Source organism: Chlamydotis macqueenii, chromosome 16 (genome assembly GCF_036417535.1).
Source record: "Chlamydotis macqueenii isolate bChlMac1 chromosome 16, bChlMac1.mat, whole genome shotgun sequence".
Lineage (NCBI taxonomy): Eukaryota > Metazoa > Chordata > Aves > Otidiformes > Otididae > Chlamydotis > Chlamydotis macqueenii.
The window spans coordinates 6,827,385-6,852,461 of record NC_141571.1 but is presented as its reverse complement, the minus strand read 5'-3'; the positions used below and the strand labels follow the sequence as shown (position 1 = coordinate 6,852,461).

General features: G+C 36.6%; 1 protein-coding gene across 10 annotated transcripts in view; it reads right to left on the bottom strand.

The window, feature by feature from the left end:
* Positions 1-25,077, bottom strand: part of NCOA3 (nuclear receptor coactivator 3) — an 84,374-nt gene that overhangs the window by 40,336 nt on the left and 18,961 nt on the right. For 9 of the 10 annotated variants that reach the window (XM_086761015.1, XM_086761016.1, XM_086761014.1 and 6 more), the window contains exon 2: positions 24,466-24,507. The gene's annotated coding sequence lies outside the window, so the exon portion shown is untranslated. Of the gene's footprint in view, positions 1-5,181; positions 5,265-24,465; positions 24,508-25,077 lie in introns of those variants that run through there. The other variant, XM_086761020.1, reaches the window with a different exon arrangement.

The window sequence follows — 25,077 nt, the reverse complement described above, 5'->3', positions numbered from 1 at the left end:
CATTCAAACCAGATTAATTTGTTACATTCTCTACAGCTATTATTAGCAATAGATGTCCACTCCCAGTCTTTCCAATTCAGTCTTTGAATCTTCTATGTGAATTGAAAGTCTTTATCAATTTAGTAGGTGTGGAGACTGGCTTTTAAGAAAACTGCTTATTTGAAAAATTAAACACTTTCAATTTTCAAGTGCAGAGCAAAAATATATTTTAATTAGAAATGCACAACTGAAAGAAACATTCTAAGTATTCTTTTTATGTTCACATATTTTAAAAGTAACTACCTCAATTAAAAGAGGTATGCAATCTAGAATTTTTGCAGTGATCTAATCATAGTTTTGTTTCCCCTGCTCTACTTTGGGCAACTGTTCATCTTGGGAGATCAGATACGATCTCGTTGATGCCTACGTGCTTTCAACAGCACTGTCATTAATCAGCCACCATACATGGAGCCTACCAGCCTGCTCACTTCATCTTCCATTTTGTAGCACTTCAATGATTACCAATTATTAAGAAGCACAAAAGTTTATCAACAGCTAGAAATCACAAATCCTTGAAAATAGTAGTTCTGATGCTTGTGAGTATTTCTACACAGCTTTGTCATATTTTGCCTTTGTGGAAGTACTGGAGAACAGTAAAATAAATAATTGTTTCTCTACTCATATAGAGCCTCCTGGCAGATACTGCAAACTTCTAACAAAGCTAACTTTCTGTGGGGTGGATGCTATGAAAAAGACCACTTTCAGCCAAACTGATCAAGTAACACAACTTCATAAACTCAACATAAAGATTCCTGAAGTGAAAACACTCAAACATTAAAATACATCAGCTCAACTTCAAAATTTACTGGCATGTCCTGGCCATTAATAGAAAGAGCATCTTTGATTCCATCTACTAAAGAGCAAACCTTCCACTTCTAAGAACAACACAAAATTAGGTCTACAAAGTACGCAATGCAGTGCTGCAGTTTAAAGAATCTTTTATGTCAGCATCTAGACAACATTCTTTTTTTCTGCATTCATAACACAATTTGTTACACAATTAACAAATTAGTTTCTGATATTAACCCTGGAAAAATTGCAGTCTCTCAAGACTTCTGTAGCAAAAATACCAAGAAAATAACACAATATAATGCTTAATGAAATACTTTGGTTCCACTCTTTATGATGCTTCAAAGACAGATTTTGGTATTAGCAGCAGAGTTACACACAAACAAATTAAGAGAGAAATACTCTTTGTCATTGGTGCTCTGGGTCCACAGCCGATGAGCTGGGATACAAGCCACCCAAAACATGCTCACAGAAATTTCTGTCCCTCTTCCTAAATGCTCAAATCCAGTTCTACAAAACACACCATCCCACACACTACCAAGCCTCTAGTACTAGACTAGATGCATTGATCACCTCCTTAAAAAAAAGCATGTCATAAATTGTGTGGCCTGCTGTCATGAGTTTCCAGCTAGCTGAAACACACAACACTTCCGAGGGCACAAATATTTGAGGGAATAGTGTTGTTATTACAAAACAACAAAGACAAACAATAGTGAGAAGTAGCTTAAATAACTTGGGTAACATTTAGATTTAATCACAGCATCCTGTGAAACAAATAGAAATGACCCTGGATCTGTGGATTTTTTACCTTTTGAGTGCTCTTAACTTAAAAACCAGGACTGGACAACAGTCAAAACTCAGTCTACAAAAGTGATTAAGAGTATGACCTCCTAATATAATTTAAACACAACACTAGTTTTAAGTCAAAAATAAAGTATCCAACCATAAAAGGATGTTGGTACAAGACAGTTCAAAGATGTAATATAAAGCACAAAATAGCTTCCTGTTCCTGTAAACACTTGCTTTTTCTATACATGAACAGCGTATCTCAGGAGCACGTAAAAAAGGAATTTGTTTGCTTACAGAAAAATCATTCCTAAATAGAAAACCACTGCTACTGCCTGCTCAACCCAACCATCTACATGTCTGTGCAACTAATACCGTCCATGAGCAAATACAAATTGCCCAACATGACACCTCAGTGCATGGAGCCAAGAGTCAACACATGTGGCATTCCAGGTACTTCAAAGAAAACGGCATACATGCTTAGAGCTATACCCTAAATTCACTGTCCTGACAGACTGCGAATCTAGTATTGAGGGTAACTAATCTCCAAATAGAACAATACCACCTGTATTCATTTTGAAATGAAAATACATAAAAATAAAAGTATTGATTTCAAATTGGTCATTCCTAACACTCTTAGTTGTTTTAACAGTACAGATCAACAGACCTGCTTTTAATCTTTAGGGGGAAAAAAAAAAATACAGCTTTAAAACTCTTTCGATTGCAGACTTATATTTTACACTAAAATTGCACACTCCTTTGGTGATATTTTTAAGTCAATGATCTCTGAGATGACAAAATAGTATTTGTTAGATGAAACTAATTTTGCCATAAATTTACGGTATTTACCGTAGAGTCAGCTACGTCTTCCTCTCACTCAAGTAGAATAACTTAAAGATTGTGACCTAAATTTCTTTCTGTACAGCCTATGCCAATTTGCCTGAGAAAGGAATCAAAGGAGTAGCGGTCATTAGAGCTGCAAAACAGAAAAAAAACCCAGCAGAGTGTACACATCTGTGACATCTCAATATGAATGGAGACAATAGACCCCTTATATGGCTGTAACGGAGGGTGTGGGGGAGGAAGGCTTGCAAGCCTTTTTTGTTTGTAACGTGAAGATGTGAATAATCCTGTAAAACGCAGTTAGGAAGCATTATGTGCCATAAGTAAATTAGTCTTATTTCTTGCTGGATTTCTTGGCTGAATTCAGTTTTTAGAAGAATCAGGCAGAAGTCATGAAACAGGCTCAAAGACAGAGAAACAGGAAAAGAAAACACGAGTCTTGGCAGAAGGAGAAAAAGTAACCAGCTAGGTATGATGGACACATCTTATAAAAGCGATCAAACAAAAGGGCAAATCCATGGAACAAATAAAGCCTCGCGTTTCTATGGACCTCAAAAAGCACTATTGCCTGGCCATCAGAGAAACTAGATCTGAACCTTAGAGAAATGCTGAAGTAAAGACAGCAGGAAAAAAAAAAAGTACCAAATTCTTACTAGAACTCACCAGATGTTAATAGATTAAAATGGAGAAGACTTTCTCAATTTAATTCCAAACTTGACATAGTATTTATGGGATATTTTAAGACCAACAGGAGTACTACTTAAAATTGAATTAATCGGCTTTGAACACATCTACTTCAAGTTCAAAAAGGCCTTTCAAATCTTAAGCTTCATATTTAATATCACTTTTTAACTAGAAAAAAAGCACTGGCACGCTAAAAAGACTGAGCATTATGATCTCTGCAAAGGCCCAGCTATTTAAAACTTAGAAGTCTTCAGCTACACTACATGAATCAAGTGAAGATTTAATTTTGAAAACTACTTTGAATTCTGCCAAAACACATTTCCACATTAAGCAAAGACACGCAGACTGCATGACACATATATTCTAAAATTTCCAGCACATTATAATATTCTATTTTTTTATTCACATCATTTATAGCTCCATTTAAAAGTATTAAAACTAAATATCTTAAATAATCATAACAGGGGGGAAAAAGGAAAAGGAAGCCAGCACCCTAACCAGTTAATGCCTGTGCACACAAATCAAAGAAATTCTCAAAGACAGTATTATTTTCCTATAAAGTTAGCGGGGTAAAAAAAAAAATGCAGCTTCGAAACACTGTAGAATACTGATTTACACATCTCTAGTGATACATAAGGACATCACACCACACACCACTCTGCCCTCACGATGGAAAAGTGATTACACTGTCACAGTATGCACTGTGATGACAACAGTGAGAGAGGGAGACAGATAAAGATGCAGGCTCTCAAGTGAATTCTGGATAATAGCTGCTACACCTACACCGCTTTTGGAGCGGAGAACAAAATACGGCTCTATAAGAAAGTTACCATAGGGAAAAGGTTAGCATTTTAAAAGTGGAAAGCTTGTCTACATAGGAAGAACTGAAACACCCATAGAACATGGCAAATTGAATGTAAACAGGAAATACAGGACTAAAAAAAGAATGAGAAGAGTGCCTTGCACTGAACTCCAACTGATAATAAGAAAATATTTAAGCAACACATCAGAAGCAGGAAGCCGGCTAGGGAGACAGTGGATCTCTTCACGGCAAAGGCATAAAATGGTCACTCAGAGAGGATAAAGCTATAGCTCTGAAAATCTCTCCATGTTGACATTCACCACTTAAGATACTGGAGAGATTCCCACTTCCAGCATTTCTTCATAGCAAACTGGTTGGAGAAGTAAAATGAATTTTAAGGAATTATAGGGAGAATTAAACCTAACAGACACATGAGGTGTTAACTGGTCACCAGGATAGCAGGTGTTCAGATGTGAATCTTCACAAATGCTGGCCAAACTGCACAATCTGTCATTATAAACAGCTACTGAATCAGGACTGGCAGGTGACCAGTGTAGCTCCTACTGACATCAAGGAATCTACAGGGACTCTCAGGAGCTATGGACCAGGGAATGTGACACTCATGCCTTGACTGACTTCCATCCACAGTAAGATGGTAGAAGCTATCCTAAAGAATACTATTAGTGAGCATATGAATAAAAAAATCTGCAGAAAAAAAACAGCCAGCATGACTTCTGAATAGAAAAAGCTTATTTGAGAAAAAAAAAATAAATAAAGTCACACAGAATTACTGTGTGACCTCTGTGATCCTCAGGCTGATCTGTCTTGTCATTTTGTATTTGTTAAAACTTGTAAGAAGATTAAAAAAAAAAAATTGAATTGCTTTAGTGCAGCAGCAAAAACATATTTACCTATATAACCTATTTTACTCAGGGAACTTGTAGAGACTCTTTTGCCAGTATGAAATGTGATTTTACTAAAGTTTGTTGACGGAGCTTTACCAGGAAGCTTCCCAAGTAATACATTAAGCCTAAGAAAAACTAGTGGGATAAACATGGTGTGTATCATTCTGAACATCTAATATTTTCTAAAAGTCAAAGCTTCAACCACTTATGAGCCAGAGGTCAATGATAAGGGAAGACTGAAGTGATTCAGTGAAATCTTGATTTGTGCAACTCAGGTTTTTGTTTTGTTTTGTTTTCATTTCTCCTTTACAACTACGTATAATTAAAACTCACTTTTCTCTCCATATAAAAAAAAAAAGTGACTTTAGATTTAAGCTCCTTGCTTCTCCATTTTCTTCAGTCAGACTTCAAGGTAAACTGCCAATACTTTCAAATTTTCTTTTACAGTGCTGGGGGAATGGAATTCGTTTTTCTTTTTAAATGAAAAATGAGATATTTTGCTAGTCGTGTCACTGTCACAGCTGGGGTTTGAAGAGAAAGGCCAAATATAATGAGTTCTGAAAAAAAAAAAAAAAAACAACTGGCAATACTGCAGCCTGCAAAAGAGACATACAAATGTGAAGAAAAAGCAATTGTGTTTTCTTTCCTATATTAACCGAGAAGTATTTTAATATGAAAAATACTTAATAAATACAACATTACCTGTAACTTCTAATTGTCAAAATTGCTTCAAGAAATAATGTATTACAATTATTTAGGTCATGAACAAAAGTAGCTAAGTGAACCTAGGAAAAAAAAATTTATTTTAGAGAATAAATGAAGAGAAACACTTGGCTATCAGTGGACTGTGAGAAACTATGCATAGAAAGGATCTGTAAAATTTAAAAATGCCTTTTAAAACAGAGGATTTATATCTGTAATAATTCTTAGCATCTACAGTTTTACCCAATTATGCCTACAGGTACTTCACAAAAGAAAAAAGAACAAATAAAGCAACTAAAATTTTACAGGCAGAAATATACTCCCCTCCAACATTTACCTTACCATGTATTTAAGCTTGTACAAAGTTAAGAACATGTGCCAAAATCAAACTCAGAAAGAAAGCTTCTCACTCTTAAGATCTTTATGTGCTTGCCCCTGCATCAGTCCCACTCTGGCAATACATGTGTTACAACTGTGAAACAAAGACTAATTCTGCAACTGGGGCTAGCCAAGAAAGGGCAGACAAACTTCAAGCTACTACAACAAAATATCTTACTTGCTACCTTCAAAACAAAACAAAAACAAACCAAGCAAACAACAACAACAAAAAAAAGCAAAACCAAAACAAAAACAACAAACCAAGAATCTCAAAGCACCACCACCAAGATCAGTGTGTGTCACTGCAAAGAGAAATCACCTGGGTTTCTGACAAAGTAATTCAAAATATCTCAAGAAAAGTCATGTAAGAGCAGCTTTCCCCAGTAAAGAGGTGTGTAAATATACAAAATACTCGTTTGCTTGAGCACATGTACATGGAGGGATGCAGGGAAGAAAGACTACAAGGTAGAAGTATATAAACATAGTCTGACAAGGGAAAAAGCTAACATTTGTAAGAGATCCATTTGCTCATAATTCTCCCAGTACTCCATAAACAGCAGACAAATTACAAGGGATACTGCTAAAAAGAAAAATGAATCTTCTGAACTACCTGTAATTTACAGATATTCACAAGTAATTAAAACCAATCATGCTGACACAGTTACACTAACTTCTTATGCCTGTTTATAAAAGGGTATTTTCTGCTATTCATACAGCTTATTTTGTCTGCAAGACCGAATTTTACTAGACATCAGAGTTCTCATAAGTCAAAATAAAACATTTAAAAAAAAAATTTGAAATTCCAAAGTCTCATAAATCAATGCACTTATTTAAGTAAATGTGCAAAGCTTTTAAGGACAGCAGTTAAAATACATGAATTATTTCAAGACTAACAAGGTCAAAGAGACATTTTGTATTGTCATCTCACTTTGACTTGTTTGTTGCCTGCATGTCTTTTAATATCTGGTTATGCATTAGTAATATCTTTAAATGGTAAATGTATCTTTGAATGACAAAAGTAATTCCACATTTTAAATTCATCAAATAAATGGCGAGGATTTCAGGGCTACTATAATTATGACCACAGTTTTGGCTGAGGTCAATCCAAAACACCACAGAAAGCACAATGAGTCCATTCTGCCTCTTAGGAGTGTTTAAGATCAACTAATGTTTTAAAACCTTCCTTCTTCTAAACAGGAACAAAGAAATCCCATCTTAAATATCCAATTTTTAACAAACTGGTCCAGCAAAGTCTGAAATTCAGACTGGCTTCAGACCTTAATTTATCTTTTGATTCTAGCAATTTAGACATTATTTAAAGAAAGAAAGAAAATTTATTTCTTAGGTCATCTGGAATAACTTCCATGTACAAGTGGCAAACTAAAAGTGTTTGGTATGGATGTTAGTAATATTAGTATGAAGTATTTAGTAATAAGATTAAAAATGAGAAAGAACTCTTACACCATTAATCAGCGATTAACACTATGATGATCACAATCATACCCATCCATGTAATCTTAAAGAATCACCTACAGTTTCGAGTTACCTGGCACCAGACCAATGTGATCTGTTTAGCACTACACTGAGTTACTGAAGTAACAGGAAACTCTGAGTCTAAAAATAGACCAGCAACTATGCGGACTAGCAGAAAAATTGTGTTATATTAAAATAATAATTTCTTACAGATAATTCTCTTAAGCAAGATTACATACAGAGTTTTGGACATTTCAAGACAGTCATGTAATTCTTGTTCTACTTGCTTTGAATGTTGTAAAGTTTCTCATTATTTGGCCAATGCACACAAACTGTTTACAAAGATACCAAAATTGCTTACCAATTTGTTCATCACTGAAAGGAAAATGCATCATCTTTTTTTCTTTTTCAAAGAGAAGCTCTAGCACTTTATCCTAATAAGAAATAGCACTTTCACAGTATTTAATTTCATTATTTTTAGAAAATGTATGCTTCTGAAGTAGTATCATACATTCAAATCAATCCCATGTACTGAAAGTCAGGTCTGAAGTTCACTAAAACATTTAAAGGGGAGAAGGTATTTTTAAGCTTTAAACATTACTCTTCCTGTTTTATATTATAGTGTCAGTTTACAAAATGTTAATGTTGTGACTAAATTTGATAAACGAAAATCATTATGGGTTTACAGTCTGGATTCTCATCTTAATGAGAGTTAACATCTTTAGAACAAAATGTTCAAAGCTGCAAGACATATGCTGAACATGTGTATACATGTAAAGCTTTGAAAGCTGCTTAAAAATGTGAGAATGAGTAAAGCTCATGTTACTCTTGATAAATGTCAGCTGTCAGGCATCACAGACCAATACACACTATTTTTTTCCACAAACTAGAGCCCAAAAAAATGTAATTTTTACTTCACCAGCTGAATATAATGCATTATACATGGCAACATCTACCCAAGGTCAAAAGTTTAGCCTTTTCAAATTTTAACTTCCAAGGCAGGGTATTGTTACACAGACATCATCACACTGAAATTAATGGAAGTATTTAAAAAATGTTGGGTAAAGTTACATATACCACTATAATGTACAAATTCTACCAAAACAGACACATTCAACATCAAACCAAGTCAAAAAGAATCCAAAAGAAAAAAAAAAATAGTTGTTCATATATCCCCGACCAATTCTGTATTTTTTACAGGCCAATTTTACTTGAACAACATTTTCAGCTGCAGTAAATCACTCAGTATAAAATTCTAATTGTATCTTGCAGAATTAGCCCAACAAACGGAGCAAAGTCTTGGAACACTAGCTGTACAACAGAAGGGTGGGGTAGGGATCAGATTGGCAGAACTTTCCACTAAGATACATCTCTTTTTAATGTGCTATAAATACATTAATCATACCGATCTACAGTGTAGTGCACTTAAAAGCAGTTCATTCCTCAGCTCCTCCGTTTGAAATCACATATAATTTATCATTCTGCATATATGAAAAATTACTCTGCTACCGTTATCATGTCAAACAGTGAAACGTACTTGAAAAATTTCACTGTAATTACCATTGTTAACAAGCGGATTTCTTCTTCTGCAGCTAAGTCTGAAGCACTATGATAGTCTTTCGTGAATTTTATTAGAAGTATTAGCTAGTTTTCCCGAGTAGGTTAAAAACTCGGTGTATTGAAAGATCATGAAATATGTGTGTCATATCAATGCCCTTCCCTCTCGGTGTTTAAGTAATAAGTATTTTGATCCACTGAAATTTAATACACTTCCACTGAGATTTGCAGAAGCACTTAGCATTGGTCTAAATCTGTTTCTGTTAATTCAATGAGAACTCTATCATCAGCTCCAGTAGAAATACTAAGGTTGAAAGTAGTATTTCTTTCAAATTTTTATCTTCAGCTGGGAAAAGAAAAAAAAAAATTATCTTTTACCTGAATATTTTTATTAACCTCAACTAGAAAGATACACTAAATGTATTTTGGCCTATCAGAAGATCTAGATTTTATTTAGAACTATTTCCCAAGTTATTTAGAAACATAGGTGTACACTATACAGAGTCAAGAAAAACAGATAAAATATCTCTGTTTGCTTAACAGACACCTAAGAATGTTCTGGTACTACAATCTATGTTAAACCTAGTGTCTGAATTGGAGCAACTTCTATTTACAATTATTATTCCAGTCTACTAGATGTTTTCTAAGAATGTTAGTAACAACCTACAATGTTCATTTTTTTTTTAATTTAAAAAGACCTGCTTTTTACACACTGTCCACTATTTATGTATAGTAATCCAAATCATCTTTCATCAACCACATTGAACACCAGTGTTGCAAAAACAGAACAATAACCGCTGAAAGCAGAAGACCTAATGAAAAGGCTCTAACCTAAAATAAGTTGCCTATTAATACTACCAAGATGATGTATAGTTCTGAAGAGTAGCATTTGTATGTTCTGTTTCAAAATAAATATCTAGTATTACGTACTTCTTAATGCAATAATCCTCCTATCAACATTTCAAAATAGTTACCTTCAAAGAGACAGATTAATAAATACATCCTGTATTAGTGGACAGACATAAAAAAGGAAAAGAGAGGTACTAAGAAGAACAAAAACTGTCAAATTAAGGACCACAGTGTACGCGCTACTGACCACGGAACACACTCTGTGAAATGGAAACTAGTTCATTCAAGTTTGTCATAAGTGTTTAAGTCTTAAGTGTTAAAAGCACTACAGAAGAGGTACATACTTCACTGAAAAACTCTAAAAAAAATTTCTTAGTCTTTAGATGATATATTTCCTTCTATCCTCATAACTTTTAGGAATATTAAAATGAATGAATCATCTAGCAAAGTGAAATCTGTCGCACTTAAAACCTAAGCAAAGTTTCTCCAAAGTTACCCTGAAACGTTATGAAACTGTTAACTGAAGAACACTACAAAGACAGCATGAACAGTATACCACGTAAAACAGTGCCATTAAACAGTATTAATCTTGCCCTGACAGACTGTAAAAGCAAGCAAAGAGAATTACAACTTAGAATATTTTACTTCTAGAGAGATCAGAAATATCTTCTGCATACCTGAAAAGACCTAACTGACCAACCCTTACAATATTATATACCCATAAAATAACAGGAAAGCAAAAGAGAAGGGTTATTTCCTTCAAAAAAGTGTTCCTGGCACTAATTTGTTCGTTACCCGTACTTGTTTGCCACAGAAACACAGAATTCACTGTGCCATACCATATCAGAGCCTCGCCTTACCCAGTACTGAAAAAGGGGGAATCTACCAAAGAGAGGTCTTGCTTCCAGGAATCAGTAGGAAATTAATATATACCACATAACACCCTTACAAATATAAGCTCTACTAATTATAACTGTAAATATTGTTCTATTAAAAATACAATATGTTTTTAGTATACTAATAATTTGCCTGATATCACCTGCCTGTTAACTGTAGAAGTGATTTTTTTTTTTAACCAATTTTAAATGTTTTTGCTTTTCATTTAACAGGATGCCCCCATTGTCCTCCCCATAAAATACACAAGACTCCAATCTGTTCTTATGTGTCATGCTCTGTTATTCAGCTTCTGAAAACCTCAAACATTTATTCTCTCTCCAAATGTACTCTTCTGCCCCTTACAACAGCTTAAGCAAGCTTCATATTGATCTTAATTTTCTTCATTTTCAACTTCAGAATATTTTAGAATAAGATTCCTCTGACTGAAATCCTTAATTCTAATCCTGTCACAACACGTGAGCAATGTTGACACAGGACCCAGGAGAACAACATTACATAGGTGGTAGAAAATCAGAGTGAAAAAAAGCCAAAATAAATATAAAACCGAGAGGCACAACTGTTTTGCGTACTTTATCTGTATTGTGGAGAAATAACAAATCATCTAATGAATATTCTGTTCAAGAAGCTGGAAAAGAGAAAAAGAAGCATAATTAAAGTTATAGATATATTCAATATATATAATTTAAAAGTATTAATTCAAAATTCCCAAAATTAATATCATCAGAAATATCACTATCTACACAGGCATTTTTCTTATGAACCACAGTATTAGGTCAATTAAAAAGGATACCGTGAGCATCACAGAGCTTGCAATCCCCCTTCCTCCTCCATTTGCATAGCCAGGATAATTCAGTTTTGCCCCCTCAATTTATAATTACATTAAATAGGCATTGAATAAAAAGCAACATTATTTCTCCTACTCTAAGACATAAGAAATTCTTCCCTCAAATAAAATAAACTTGCTAAAATTATCCATGTTCAGTACACATGGTCCTTTTTCCTCCCTAGGACAAACAAAGCTTAGCACTTGAAAAAATTTAGATAGGCATTACTAATTTTCCTATTCTCTATCACATCACAGCCCTGAGGTTTATTATGAAAGAATGTTTACAGTTGTCTGTTCTAGTGCTGGAAATGGGAATATGTTTAAGTAGTAATAGCCAAAATGAAAAATACTCATTATCTATTTTCACAGCATCATTAAAAGACTGCAATAGCATGTGGAGCCAGCAAGACAAAAGACATACTGTTTTTGCCAACATATCATTTTTGCTCTGAATCTATTTATATTTGTCAGATCCATGATTTATCAGGACATTTCCTATTTGTACCTTGAAACTAAAACTGTCTACTGTAAGGATTACAGTATTATTATTGTAAGGATTATTGTATTGTGCGTTTAATTCACTTATCTTTAGTTTCTTCATTTCTTTGAGCAATCCTGTCCTGACCTACCTCCACCACTCAAGACCCCCACCCAAACAAACAACCTAAAACCAGTTTTAAACAGTGCTGGAAATAAAGTAGACTCTTCTAAAAAGACTGCAGAGTAAATATCCTGGTCGGCTACTTCAGTAAAAATCAGTAAGGAAGGCTACTGTCTATGGTTCCTGTGGCCTGAGAAGACTTCAGCCTACAACAGAAGCTAGGAATAACCTGGCTATTAGGGCACTTCAACCCAGAAACATTTATGAGCAACAGCTGTAGAGACAACGCAACCCACAGAAATTAGAAATGCACAAAGTCCTTTCAGCTACAGCAGGCAATCCCTGGTTTTAGCATTTTTCAAGAAATTGGGGAGGTGGAACAATTCACAGCAGGAGGCCTGCTTCACGGAGATCACACCACTTTGTCCTATTTGAAAAACACTGTATGTTCTACATACTGTTTTGTATATTAAGGGGGGGGGGGGGGGTGGGGAAGATTTCTTGGACACCTATTCCTGAACTCTAGTGCCAGAGAAACAAGACCGCGTGTATGTACACATATGCTTAAAGGAATCAATGTGTCTGCAGCTTAAAATTGTTTGCCTTTACTCATCTTGCTAAATCCCAACGGCATGCAAGAGCTTACAAAAATTATGATGCTAGCAGAGAAAGTGAGAGAATGAATACATTCGTTGTTTTGCTTTACTTTCTTTGAAGAAGTTGCTGCTATAAACCTGCTCCAATGCTACAGCAAAACTGGACGTGAAAGTACATCTCCATATCTAATACAGCTCTGCAAAGAGGGATTTACATTCCAGAAACTCAGCCCATTATTGTTGCAGAGGACCAAGAGTTCACTCATCACTGGAGATCTGCAACAGGGATGCAGGCAGGACAGCTTTGAGAAGAACCTATTCAGGAAGCAGAGAAAAAGCCACTTATTGCATCCCATAAAGAAACATTTGAACTGCAAGTAGTAAGTTTCATCATCAATTGAAACAAATAAAAGCAGAGAAGACAGAGATACAATGGTAATATCTTTAAAACCAACAAAAATCTAAGTTCCAATACAGGTTTATTCTTCTTCAGCATCAATTGTGCCAGCATGACAGTTAGGACCTGATTTAGGGGAAAGTGGCAAGCTTTAGTACTGGATGCCAGAGCCCAGCTCACCATATAACTCCATGATCAAAGCCAGGAGACGGAGGGGAAATGAGCCAGCAGAAAATTGAAACACACAATAGAAGTACTGACGAGTTTTGGAATACAAAATAATTTTCCAAATTGAGAGGTTGTGCTCTAGAATTTCCTCTAAATCATCTTTCCATCCTTCATTAAAACATGACAATAGAAACTGCTTACACTAGATAATAGATGAAAACACCTTGGCATGAATTTCTTTTAAAATTTCTCATTCACAGTTTGGAAATCTTGGTGGAGGGAGAAAATTCTAAAAGGGCACCTCCAAAGCAGCCAGCAATGCCCCACTGAGGCAACTGAGGAGATTTAAACAACCTCAAAATCTACTCTGAATAAACATACAGAATAAAACAGTATAGAACTCCATAGTGTATTTTCAGTTTGTGACTGGTCATGTAATGCTTTTTGGTTACAAAATGCATTGACAGTATCCCTGATACCCCTCTTTCTGGGCATTTTCATTAGAAGTAAAGGTTACACTAGTGATTTTCTCACGATCAGCAGGTAGCTCTCAATAATAGCCTTCAATAACACTCCCCCTAGAGTAGGATACTTTGAAGTTCTAGGATTTGAAATCTGGTGAAATTTGTGTTTCTTTAGGTTGAGAGACTGTGTTCATTTTTTGCCAGATTCCCACCCTACTGCTGGCATATGCAGCAATATTTTTAGAGATCACCCATTTCTAACGCTAAAAGGCATGTGCACCCAATGTTACCACAATGCAATCACACAACTGTTCAGAAGTCTTTCAGATAGACGCATTTAAATGACACTTCAGAAATAAGAGTTCACAAGTGCCCAGAAGTTGTTACTCACTCTCCTTTCCTTTAGAAGAGCATTTATTCTATTTAACTGTGATATGCAATATGACTTGCAGCTTCAGTGCAGCTCCACTGTGAAGGCAGACCAACTGCCACGAAACGGACAATGAGAAGCAGACAGGATGCACACAGGCTCGGGGAGGACAGAACAAAGAATCACAGGGAGTGGGGAAAAATAAACTATATAATAGCTGCTGCTTGGGAACACTAGCTGGAACAAACAGGGAGGCCACCAACTATCATTACAAGCGCATGTTTCTTCTGCAGTTGTAAGGAGAATTGCACACAAGAGGGGGCAGGGGATCTGCTATTAATCATATTATATTCATTGTTCCCTTGATGCTGCTGGCAATGCTTCAGGAGACTCCCTCAATTCCCAGATAAAACTGCAGCGAGAACAGCAGCGCTCTGAGAACAGCCCACACCAAACCTTCACAATCTTGTCCTACTACGCTAACGCTGCTGTAAATTAAACAGTTCTTAACCACTGAACTGCCTCTTGAACCGGATTTTTTTTTTTTAAACCCAAACCACAGCAGTTGAGGGTTCCTCCCCACCCTAATCTCTCAATAAGAAAATGAACGCACTGTATAAATCTGATGAAACTATTTGCAAGAACAAGCCACTGGAGAGGTGAAAACATCAGCCTGAAGTAGCCAGGAATCAAGTTTCTTTGTTGAGGAAGAGTTTTGAATGCTATCTCTAAGTAAGGTGCTGAGTGACTCCTTGATTAAGTGGCACTTAACATTCAGTAAGTTTAATGTTCCAGCAGGAACAGCAGGCTGATACCTGTGCCTGGGAGGGGGGAGGGAGAAAATGGCAGCTGATGCAGCAAAGTAACCAAGTCAGCTATTCTTTTGTCAGTGAAAAGACAGACATGTTTAAGGGGAAAGAAACATGGATTAACTAAATCTCATATTCATATTTCATTGCAAACGTAATGCTGCTTTAATTTGTCTGGTTTGGCAAAGCTACAGAGGGAAGGTGAATTTTCTTCACCACAGATATTTTGGGATTTTTTTATGACAAAATCTGCATAGTATGAAAGTGACACACACTCTAATTATGTCCTGAATTTGTCAGAGTCACCCTATACAAATAAAAATTTGTAACATTGGCTACCATGGGCCTCTGACACTATGCGAGTGGGCAGTGAAGTTCAGGTGGCACGACTTGTCTCCCAGAATGAACAAATACATTTTGTTTAAGAAAGATACAGAATAGAAACAGTTACAGTTAGGTAAAGAAGTATTTAACATACCAACATAGGAACTAAGTAGCAATAATGAGACACTTCTACCTCGGATTTCTGTAAGGAGAAACCACTTCAATCTTAAAAACCCCCACGTTTATTAAGCAGCAGAGCTCAGTGAGCCCAGTGTGCCTGATGACTCATCCTCCCTTCCCCACTTTCCAATTAGCTGTGGTAGTCGGCATCAATTTGGTGGGTTTTTTTTGTTCTGTGTTTTTTTTTTTAACCACACAAAAATAACCTTGGAAGTTGAAAAATGGACTCCTACTTGTTTACTGATCAGAGTTTTAAGAGATAGCTGGCACCAGCAGTTAAGACGTATTCCAGCTTTACCGTTAGCTGGACACGCAAACTACTTGCTTGTGCTTGTCCTCCCCCTCCCTCGGAGGGCCTGCATGCGGCACGGCACGATCACAGAGAATAAATACAGGAAAAGGGGGGAAAAAAAGCCCTCTGCTCTTGGCACGGGGAAGGCGTTCCACAAGAACTGCCACAGGGTCAAAAGTTTACGGTGGTTTCAATTTCACCTTTTCGCAACCAATGAGCGGCGGCGGCTCCAGACAGAGCGGCGGGCGGCAGCGCGGCCCTTAACTCCTTGCGGCCCGGCCGGGCCCGCCGCGGCCCCGGCCCCGGCCCGGAGGGAGAAGGCTGAGGCCGTAAGAGCCGCTCCTCCCTTCCCCTACCAGCCCCCGGCAGCCTCCTGCGAGCTCAGCGTTTCTTTTAGCGTGGAAATAAAAGGGAACAGGAGCTAAGCAGCAGCAGTACGCCAGTAAGTCAGAAGTTAAGAGCTGCAGAAGTGGGTCCTCTCACCCCCATTTTAGTTGAAAAGCAGGTTAGTAATCTAAGGGGTAGGGCTGATACTAGGCTGTATCAAAGCAGCACTGAACTACGGTGCTGTAGGCGACAGCAGCAAGATTGTGCTGGCAAACAGGAAAGCCTGACCTTGTGAAAGGGGAGGGAGAAGACCAGCACAGAATTGTCGGAAAGGATTCTGAGTGTACAGTCCAGAGTTAGTGATTTACTTTGCTTTGCCAAACGAGGAATTGGCATTGCCCTGGCATAAGGCTGGGCAGCCCAGAGTACTGCTGCACACTATCCACTCCCCACAGTATCATTAACAGTACTCTGCTTCAAGATGTTGCCTTCAAGTCATCCTCCATCTACTCCAAGAAGGTCTTGCTCCAAGAGGTACAGCTCTTGTATACAAAAACAGTCAGCTCTTCAGAGCCTTGCACAGGAAAACAAGTAATAGCCGCAGAAGTACAAAATGGTCTGGAGACAAGACATTTGTAACAGGTTGTCTGGCTTTGGCACAGAAAAAGACAAGATGCATCTTAGTCTCCAGTCATTTGAAGATGACAGAACTAGGGAAAGAACATGGAACAGGCTTCTTGTTCCACTGTATGCCTCCATTCTGTATGGTTCCAGATTCTGTCATCTCCTAATCAGTAGTTCTGGTTTAAAATTTTAATGGAGAGAATTATGACTCAAGCTTTCCAGAGTCAAAATACCATTACTAGCAATGTAGTTTAATCTCAGGGACTACTGACTCAGTGAATCAGTGGGGTATCTGAAGATCTGTGCTGGTACTGGTTTTATTCTCTGTGAGATTGATGAAAACAATGAAAACAACAGCAAACACTGAAAGCCACACTCTACGATTGTGTTTTGCCATCCACTTGATCTTGGAAAGTCAGTGTCAGCTACACTTAAGCACACAGAGCAACAGATTTATCACCCCTTACTGGCCTTGCAGACTACAAGGAAAGAGGACTAAAGCACTCTTAAGTGAAGATGTGGATGAAGAGTTCTCAGTTTGGTGCAATAATAGACAATATAATATGAGGCAGCATGAAGAGAAGTCTGTGAAGCATGTAGTTAAAGCAAATTCAGTAGCTAAGTAATCTAAGAGTATGTTCAACACAGCAGAAAGGGGTAAGGTTACACAGAGGTCTTGAAGTGAATGATAAGCAACTCTGACTTGATACCAAGTAGAACGGCAAGTCATTGCATACACGTGCAAGGTAAACAACATGAAATTAAACCACTCCAAAACAGGCCACAGTCAAGTCAGGAAACACTTGAGAACATGTGCATTAGCATACACAGATCTCCAACACACTGCAAAAGAATGACAAGAATCTGAATATAATTGTGAAGAGGTAAAATGAGTAAATATACCATCAACATGCAGAAGAGGTTTATGCTGAAGATGCCCATTAAAGTAGAACTCAGTTTTCCAAACCCTGAAACCAGCCAGATGGTAGATTGCTCACAATAATGCACATGGCAAGCTAAGGGGAAAAAACATTAGTCAGGTGGCAGCTATTACTAATTCTCCTGAAAGATGCAGTTTGAAAATTGGTAAATTATCTTACCCCAGAACCTTAGAGGCTTTCACAGCACTTGGCAATGATGAAAGATATTCTGGTCTCAGCCCTCTGTACAAGTCCCAAGAAAGGATAAAGAGAGGTATTTTTACAAACAGCTATGCCAGCTGAACATACTGCCAACAAGAAGATAATAATGCAAAACTCTTAAAACTCGCTTCAGAAATAATCAACCACTCAATTTAAGAGCAGCCAATAAAAAACAATTTCCAGTTGGTGGGCAAGGTCAAACAGTGATTTGAACAGGCACAGGTAGATTCCTTTCTCAACCTATGCAAATAAGCATAGCAGCTCAATACAGCTACTATGAGGTTAAGTTTAATGCCTTGAGAGCTGCTAACAAAAGAAGCAGTGATTAAAATACATCAAGTCAGAAAGTTAAGGACATTGTGAGAATCTTAGCTGATTGATATCATGCCCTAATACCAAGCTTTTCTACTTAGTTAAAAAATGGTGAGACAACAATGAACATGCTATCAAACAACACTGTACTTCCATAGTTTAGGTAGGCTAAATACAGTTTTGCCAATAGTAATTTAAGACTTAATTACATATATAAAAAGCTATTTTCCTCTCAGTAAAAAGAGCAGTGCATTTTTGTTGTTTTACCTTCTCTAAATACCATGCCATTTTAGAGAAATTCGTTTAAATTGAGATATCATAAATAAATTCCCTTTTTATAAGATGGCCTCATTTTAAAATAAAATGGATGCTATAAAATTTTACATCAAGTCAGCATGTTACCAAGAAGCTTTTCTGTGTGTTCTGAATTTGATTAATACAAGCCAAGGTCACTTCCTGAAAGATGCCTACCACTGCAGCTGCAAGCAAACTAGGCTTCTCTGAGCTCTGAAGCTGGGGGATGGGAAGACGACACTAGCAATTTCTAACACTGCCTCCCAAAATACACTAATTACAAAACTTCAGTAATATTTAGAAGGGTTTACTAGATCACCACATAAGTAACCTATTAACTAAAGTCTGAGTCTGCATAATCATATTTTCAAGCAAAGAAGATTCACAATGTTGCATCAGCACATCTGCAAAAAATGAATAATTCTGAGGATCCTTTACTAAACTTTATGCAGTTTGCTTGAAAATGTACTTTTTTTTTTTTTACTGTGTATGTTTTATTATGCAGCTCATGAAGCTAATAAGAGACTACCCTTGAATTAACAGTATGTCTCAGTCCTCCTGAGACTGAGGCTCCACCCAATCTACACTGTGTCCTATTCTGAAGCTGTTTAGGAAAAACATATTTCAGGAAAGCATGCAAGCTCTCTCCAAAAGTCTACAGCATGCATTTCTCTAGTTTCTGAAGATTATACCTATTGTTTACAAAACCAATTAGAAATTATCTGTGTTCACCTGTAATTTTAAAGATATTTTAAAAGTTATTTTAAAAACATGTCACATTTGCATTATGCATGGGGTCAAACAAATGTAGTTTCGTCCATTCTCATACACAGTTAAAGCTTACAGGTCATGAAAATAGGGCCCATATCAAACAAAAGAGAGCATTATTTTTGAGGTTCTGTGTGTACAAATATAGATTCTACAATTTGGAGTACCAAACAGGGCAGGGGGGCAGGCAGATTGCTGAAAAACATTTAAAACCGCACATCAACAGACATTTCCACAAGGGCATGTCCGTCTAGGAAAGGGGCCCCAGTCACTTTATTTATGAACACACACACACTCAAATTTAATATACTTTGCCTTTAAAACTGCCTTCACACACCCTATATTACAATTAAAGTTTCGTTCTGGGCTAAATTTAGGAGGATCTACTGAATGAAAGTTAATTTTGACAATCTGGTGCACTGAAAAGAAAACAACATTGTGGGTTTCGGGTGGGCATCTTTGCCTGAAATAGAAAAATACACTAAAGCATATCATTACCTGTGCAGGCACAGCTACATCTGTGGTTAAGAATGCCTAACATTTTCCATCACAGAAGCCTGTTCTAATTCTTTAATGACTGCCTCTTACACACCCCTCAGAACTACTTTTGGTGGAAGACTTACCTAAAATTAGTTCAGACACTTGAAAACAGAGTGGAGAATTCAGCTGAACAAAATACCACCTCTTATTCAGTCCGAGAAGTTAAAGCTTTAGAAGAGAAACTGATCAAATCTCTGAACATGTTAAACTTCACCTTGCTGCTCCAGTGAAGATATCTGTGCAGACAGTAAGTGCCTTTAAAGGCTTTGAACATGCTCAGTTCTGTTTTAAACCCCTTGCCAAGACCCTCAGGTATTTCCTCTAACCAAGCAAGCTGATCACTGCACAGGTCCTCCATGCTTCTCTATAAACCTGCCAGCTATGAAACAGTTAAAGTGCCTGGCAGTACAGTAGCTAGTGAACAGGGACGTTTTTCTAGGTTATACTGCCCCACCCAAACACAGCATCCACAAAACACGAGGCAGCAGCAGGATCAAGAGTTTAGCAAGGGCCACCCTTCCCCCCCCAGTTCAAGATCTCAGTTGAAACTGCAGATGAGGGTCTCAGCCATTAGTGCTAAAAGACTGTGCTCCTGCCCCTCTAGTAGCTAGCCCATGGAGAAAGCACGCTCAGTCCAGTGACCAAAGTGGAGTTGATCTGCTCTGTGGGACTCCAGATGACAACCTTGCTGGCAAACAGAACAGAAGTTTCCATATGGTGAATTATACTATTTTTTCCAAATGCTTTTGAAAGTGCATACAAAAAGTTACACTGAAAATACTACAGTTGTGAGGTCATTCAAAAAACTTAATAGCCTTGTCAACTCCAACTCTCAACACTTCTTCCTTAAACACTTGTTGCATATACTTAACTAAGCACATGGCTGTGTAGCTGCTTAATAGACTTTCTGTGGGACTGGGCACCCATCAGTTCACAGAAAATACTTACATCTGTTGTATCATCTGCAAAGTGCATTACTATTACAGTAACCCTGTTCACTTTACTATACAGTGATTGATGATGGTCTCATAAATGGAGAGCTGAAGTCTGTCAGGGACCTGTCTCCTAACTGGGCCTTTGCCCAACATGGGTACATAGGGAGTTTCAGTGACATTCGAATTAGGACACAGGGTTGTTGGTTTTTTTTTTCCTATGAAGAGTAAACAACACTGATACATACTGTCTTCATTATGACAGAACACAATTTCCAATTCAGAATATTAATTTAGAGCAGACTTTAAACTGGCATTTAAATAATTGATTTAACTGTTGGAAATATTTAGCCCCATCAATGAGGAGGGGCACATGAGCAGGAAAGGAATACAGTCCATAAATCACACTGACTTGCCTTTGGCACATTTTGCTAGTCAGCAGATGCAGGACTTATAGATATTTATTCATGTGTTTGCATAAGAACTGAGATATAAAATTAATGTCAGTAAATACATTATTTTACACTGTAAACCAGCTAATTTTAATCAAAGCTCCGGATACATGACCATTTTAAAAACATAGATTCAAATTCTAAAAAAGTAGGGAGAGGGGAGGGGGGAAGGCAGCTATCCTTTAGAGATTTCCACTTTACATAGGCACAAACTCACACAAACTGACCTCAATGCCTGGTGTGTTAGAGTGCTTTTGAGAATTCTACTTGGTATTTCTTTTCATCAGGTTACTAAAATAGAATTTTTTTTTCAATTTATTGAAAAATGCACATCCCCTTTGCTTTTAAAATTAGATCTTGTTATCCTCTGATCTAATAATAATAATAAAAGGCCTGTTAATGAAGTTTCCTGAGTTTTTGACATAATTAGACTCTCAAATTTGAGACTAAAAACAAAAGGAAGTTACTTAAGAGAGGAAATCAAAATAGCCTAAGTTTTCTATGCATAGTATCAGTGCTTATATATAATTTACTTCATTGTAAGGAGTAAGTACAGCTACTTAATACAGAGCTGACATTTCTAAAACGCAGTTTGACCTTGAAATATGGAAGTGTTCCTTGCTCAATGCTGTAATTAAAATCTGATTCAGCTTGAGTGTACACAGGTACAGTTAGCATGACTGCAAGAGATGTTAAACACAAATGCCTACCATTCAAAATCTGAAGTGATAGTTGTATGTCTATAGTATACCAATATATATGAGCATTTCATTAGTGAAAATCCCCTTTCTGCTATTTTTTTCATATACCTTACTATATTTCATATTTGTAGTGACCAGAGCTTAGTAGAGTACCTGCAGCTAAACTGCAAAATAAAAGCAGAATATAATCACTCCCAAATTAAGTTAATTTGTGTCTCCACAGTACAGCCAGGTTGTCTTGTTATATTTCAAGTGTTGCCCATCCACTCTGTACAAATGATTACAACACAGCACATCTGTGAAAATAACCTGAAAGCTGTAATGTTATTTTGCACATCACTAGCAGACTCAAATCTTAGATTCCAGGGGTCAATTATTTAAAAATTAAGCTGAAATGGAGAAGGAAAAAAACGCAAAGGTTGATGTCTTTGTTCAATGCTATACAATAACACCTAGAGAGCTATTATAGACTGGAGAGTCACAGAGTCTCTGTCAAGGCCTACAACAAAAGGGCAAGAGGCAAGTTTTACTACCTGCAGCAAGTTAAATTTCAGTTTTCAAATAGTGGTTGAACACAGGAACCAGTTCCATACAGCCTGTGAAATCTCTGTGCTAAGAGACCTTCAAAACTTGACCGAACAAAGCCCTGACCATCCAGCTCTAACTTTGTTTGCAGTGTTTGGATTGATGCTAGCATAATTTCTCTATGATTTTCACTAAAGCACTGTCATCAGAAAATTACATACTGCAGCCCAGCGATTACCTGGTACCGCTATAACAATGGGCTCCTAAGACAAGAGAGTACTTTACAATTGATCCTACTTTGTCATAATTATAAGATGTATTACCACATTCTTTTTGGTACTGATTTAGGCAGGTATGTTTCATTAATCTCATGTACTCCTTGCATTTTGCATACATCCATTAATACTTCCATCTTTACTGGGGACAAAGTGTGTATTCCTGACCACAATATTAATTCCTACCATCAAGGATTATTTTTTTTCCACTTATGAGAAAAAGCAGCATGCTTTTGAATAAGGGACTCAGTGTCCTGTGGATTTTTTTTGTGCAAACTTTTGTATTCTTCATAAAATTTCCATTGCATAAAAACCTTATGCTTCTAGTTTTTCTAATGTTCTTTTAAACTAGTAATACCTTCACTTCCATTAAAAAGACATTTTACAACAAATCTCACACTAAGCTCCCCGAATTCCTGCAGCAGACAAAGTGAATTTTGCTCATGGAAGTTTTTACACAAATGGCATTTCTCAAACACTGATGTTTATCTGCAGAACTCTCCAAAATGACACTACCATCATTAGCACAGAAATTCCAAGTAATTTTAGGAAGATTTGCAGCCATTCTAGAAGTTAGTACAAGAGGTCAGTGACTGCCAAAAACAGAAGAAGGGATCACATCCTTCCCCTTCAAGTGCCAAAAACATTTGTAATGTTTTGTTTCAGATCCAGTTGCTTCCTTGTTTGTAGATAAATGGCTAAGTAGTCATATCGTTTCATAACATTAGGAAGCAATTTTATGTATTTTTTATATAATACACTGGAGGAAATGCTAGAACAGAGCTGTTGAATTTTTTTTATTCTTACTTTTTCTTAAGTGCATTGTATCTTTGTTTCCACATAAGCAGACCAACTGAATTGTATCTTACATTCAATAAAACCCTGAGCTGGAGAACTGTTGTTTGAGAATTTGTCAAATTTGAGACATCCAAGATACATCCACCACGATTTAAAAACACATATTATCTTTTATCAGACATTCAGGTCATTTTGCAATGATTTTCCTTCCACTGCCTCCTTTAATTTTCTTCATTTTGTTTTAACCTTACCTTACTCTCACCAAGCCAGCTCATTTGATTTTTTTTTTTCCAAAGCACCTCCTAAACTGCAAAGAGGGTGATCTTATCACAAGAGATTATTCTGAAGGAGGTGCTTCCTTTCCCAAGACCAAAATCCCACTGAATGGAGTGTCCACACAAGTTATGACTTTCACAATTCTCCAGCAACAGGTATAGAGCTTGACATACTAATCTATTTGAGTATTGAAGGCTAGATTGGTTATCCCAGAAGTTCTGACAAAAAAAAAAAAACAAGCAAACAAAACCAATAACCACCAGTGATTTCCATCATATCCACTCTGGGCCCAAAACAGCCTTAGCTAAGAAACTCTATTTTATCACCACTGTTTCAAAGGAACTGTTCTGAACAAAGTCTTCACATCATTAGTTACTTCAAAAAGAAGAAAACTTTAGTATCAGTGATTCAGAGAATTAAAAATAAAGGCGGATATATACACAGAAGGATGCTACCACTGCATCCCACAACTTTTAAGAGCAACATCCTTTAACAACCCAAGTTTCCCCCAAAAGCCTATTAGCATTAGATACTATCATACATACTGAGCCAGGTCATACCATGCATTTCCTCAAGTTTAAGAGAGGTGGAGGAAAGCAAACTATACACTATATTAATACAGAACACTTAAAAGTACCTTTTTTTTTTTTTTAAGGGAATTGAAATAATTTACTCCCTTTTTCTGAACCTCTAAATAGCAATGTTTTCTCTGATCAATTCTCATAAACCAAAGTAGTCCTGAACAATTAAGTTAAACAGAAGACTTACCTAGCACGGTGTTCTCTCTCCAACAGAAGCCAGTAGGAATGCCTAGAAAGAAATAGGTAAGCATATGAACGTGTTTCAGCATACTCTCAAACTTCAAAATCTATAGCTCAGGAATTTCCTGGTTCAAAAGGACTGAGTTTCTCAGCAGCTGGATTTCTCTTTTATTTAAGTTTCTTTTTGAACCCATGAAAATTAATGCAGCTAAAATAATCTGTGGCAATCAGTTCAGTAGTTAAGCTCTACACTATGTGAAGTATCAGTTTTTTATTTTTAACTCTGCCAGCTGATAATGAGGAGGAGGAGGAGAATAAGTGAAATGACTGAAAAAACTTTCTTCCTGTTGATTTTCCATGATACTTGTGGTTATTTTGTATAAATCTGCCTTGTAATAATATAATATAGTATATTAATATATATAATATAATTTGATGGTATTTTCAATTTTTGGGGTTTTTTTTTTTTGTTGGTTTTTTTTTTTTCTTTCATTGACAACTCAAAATACTCAACTTTTTGAACACTAGTTAGCACTGGTCTGCCATTCTGCCAGAATAATTAATTTAGATTTAGGGGTATTTTACTGAGTGGAAGAAAATTGGGGGGGGGGGAGGTGTG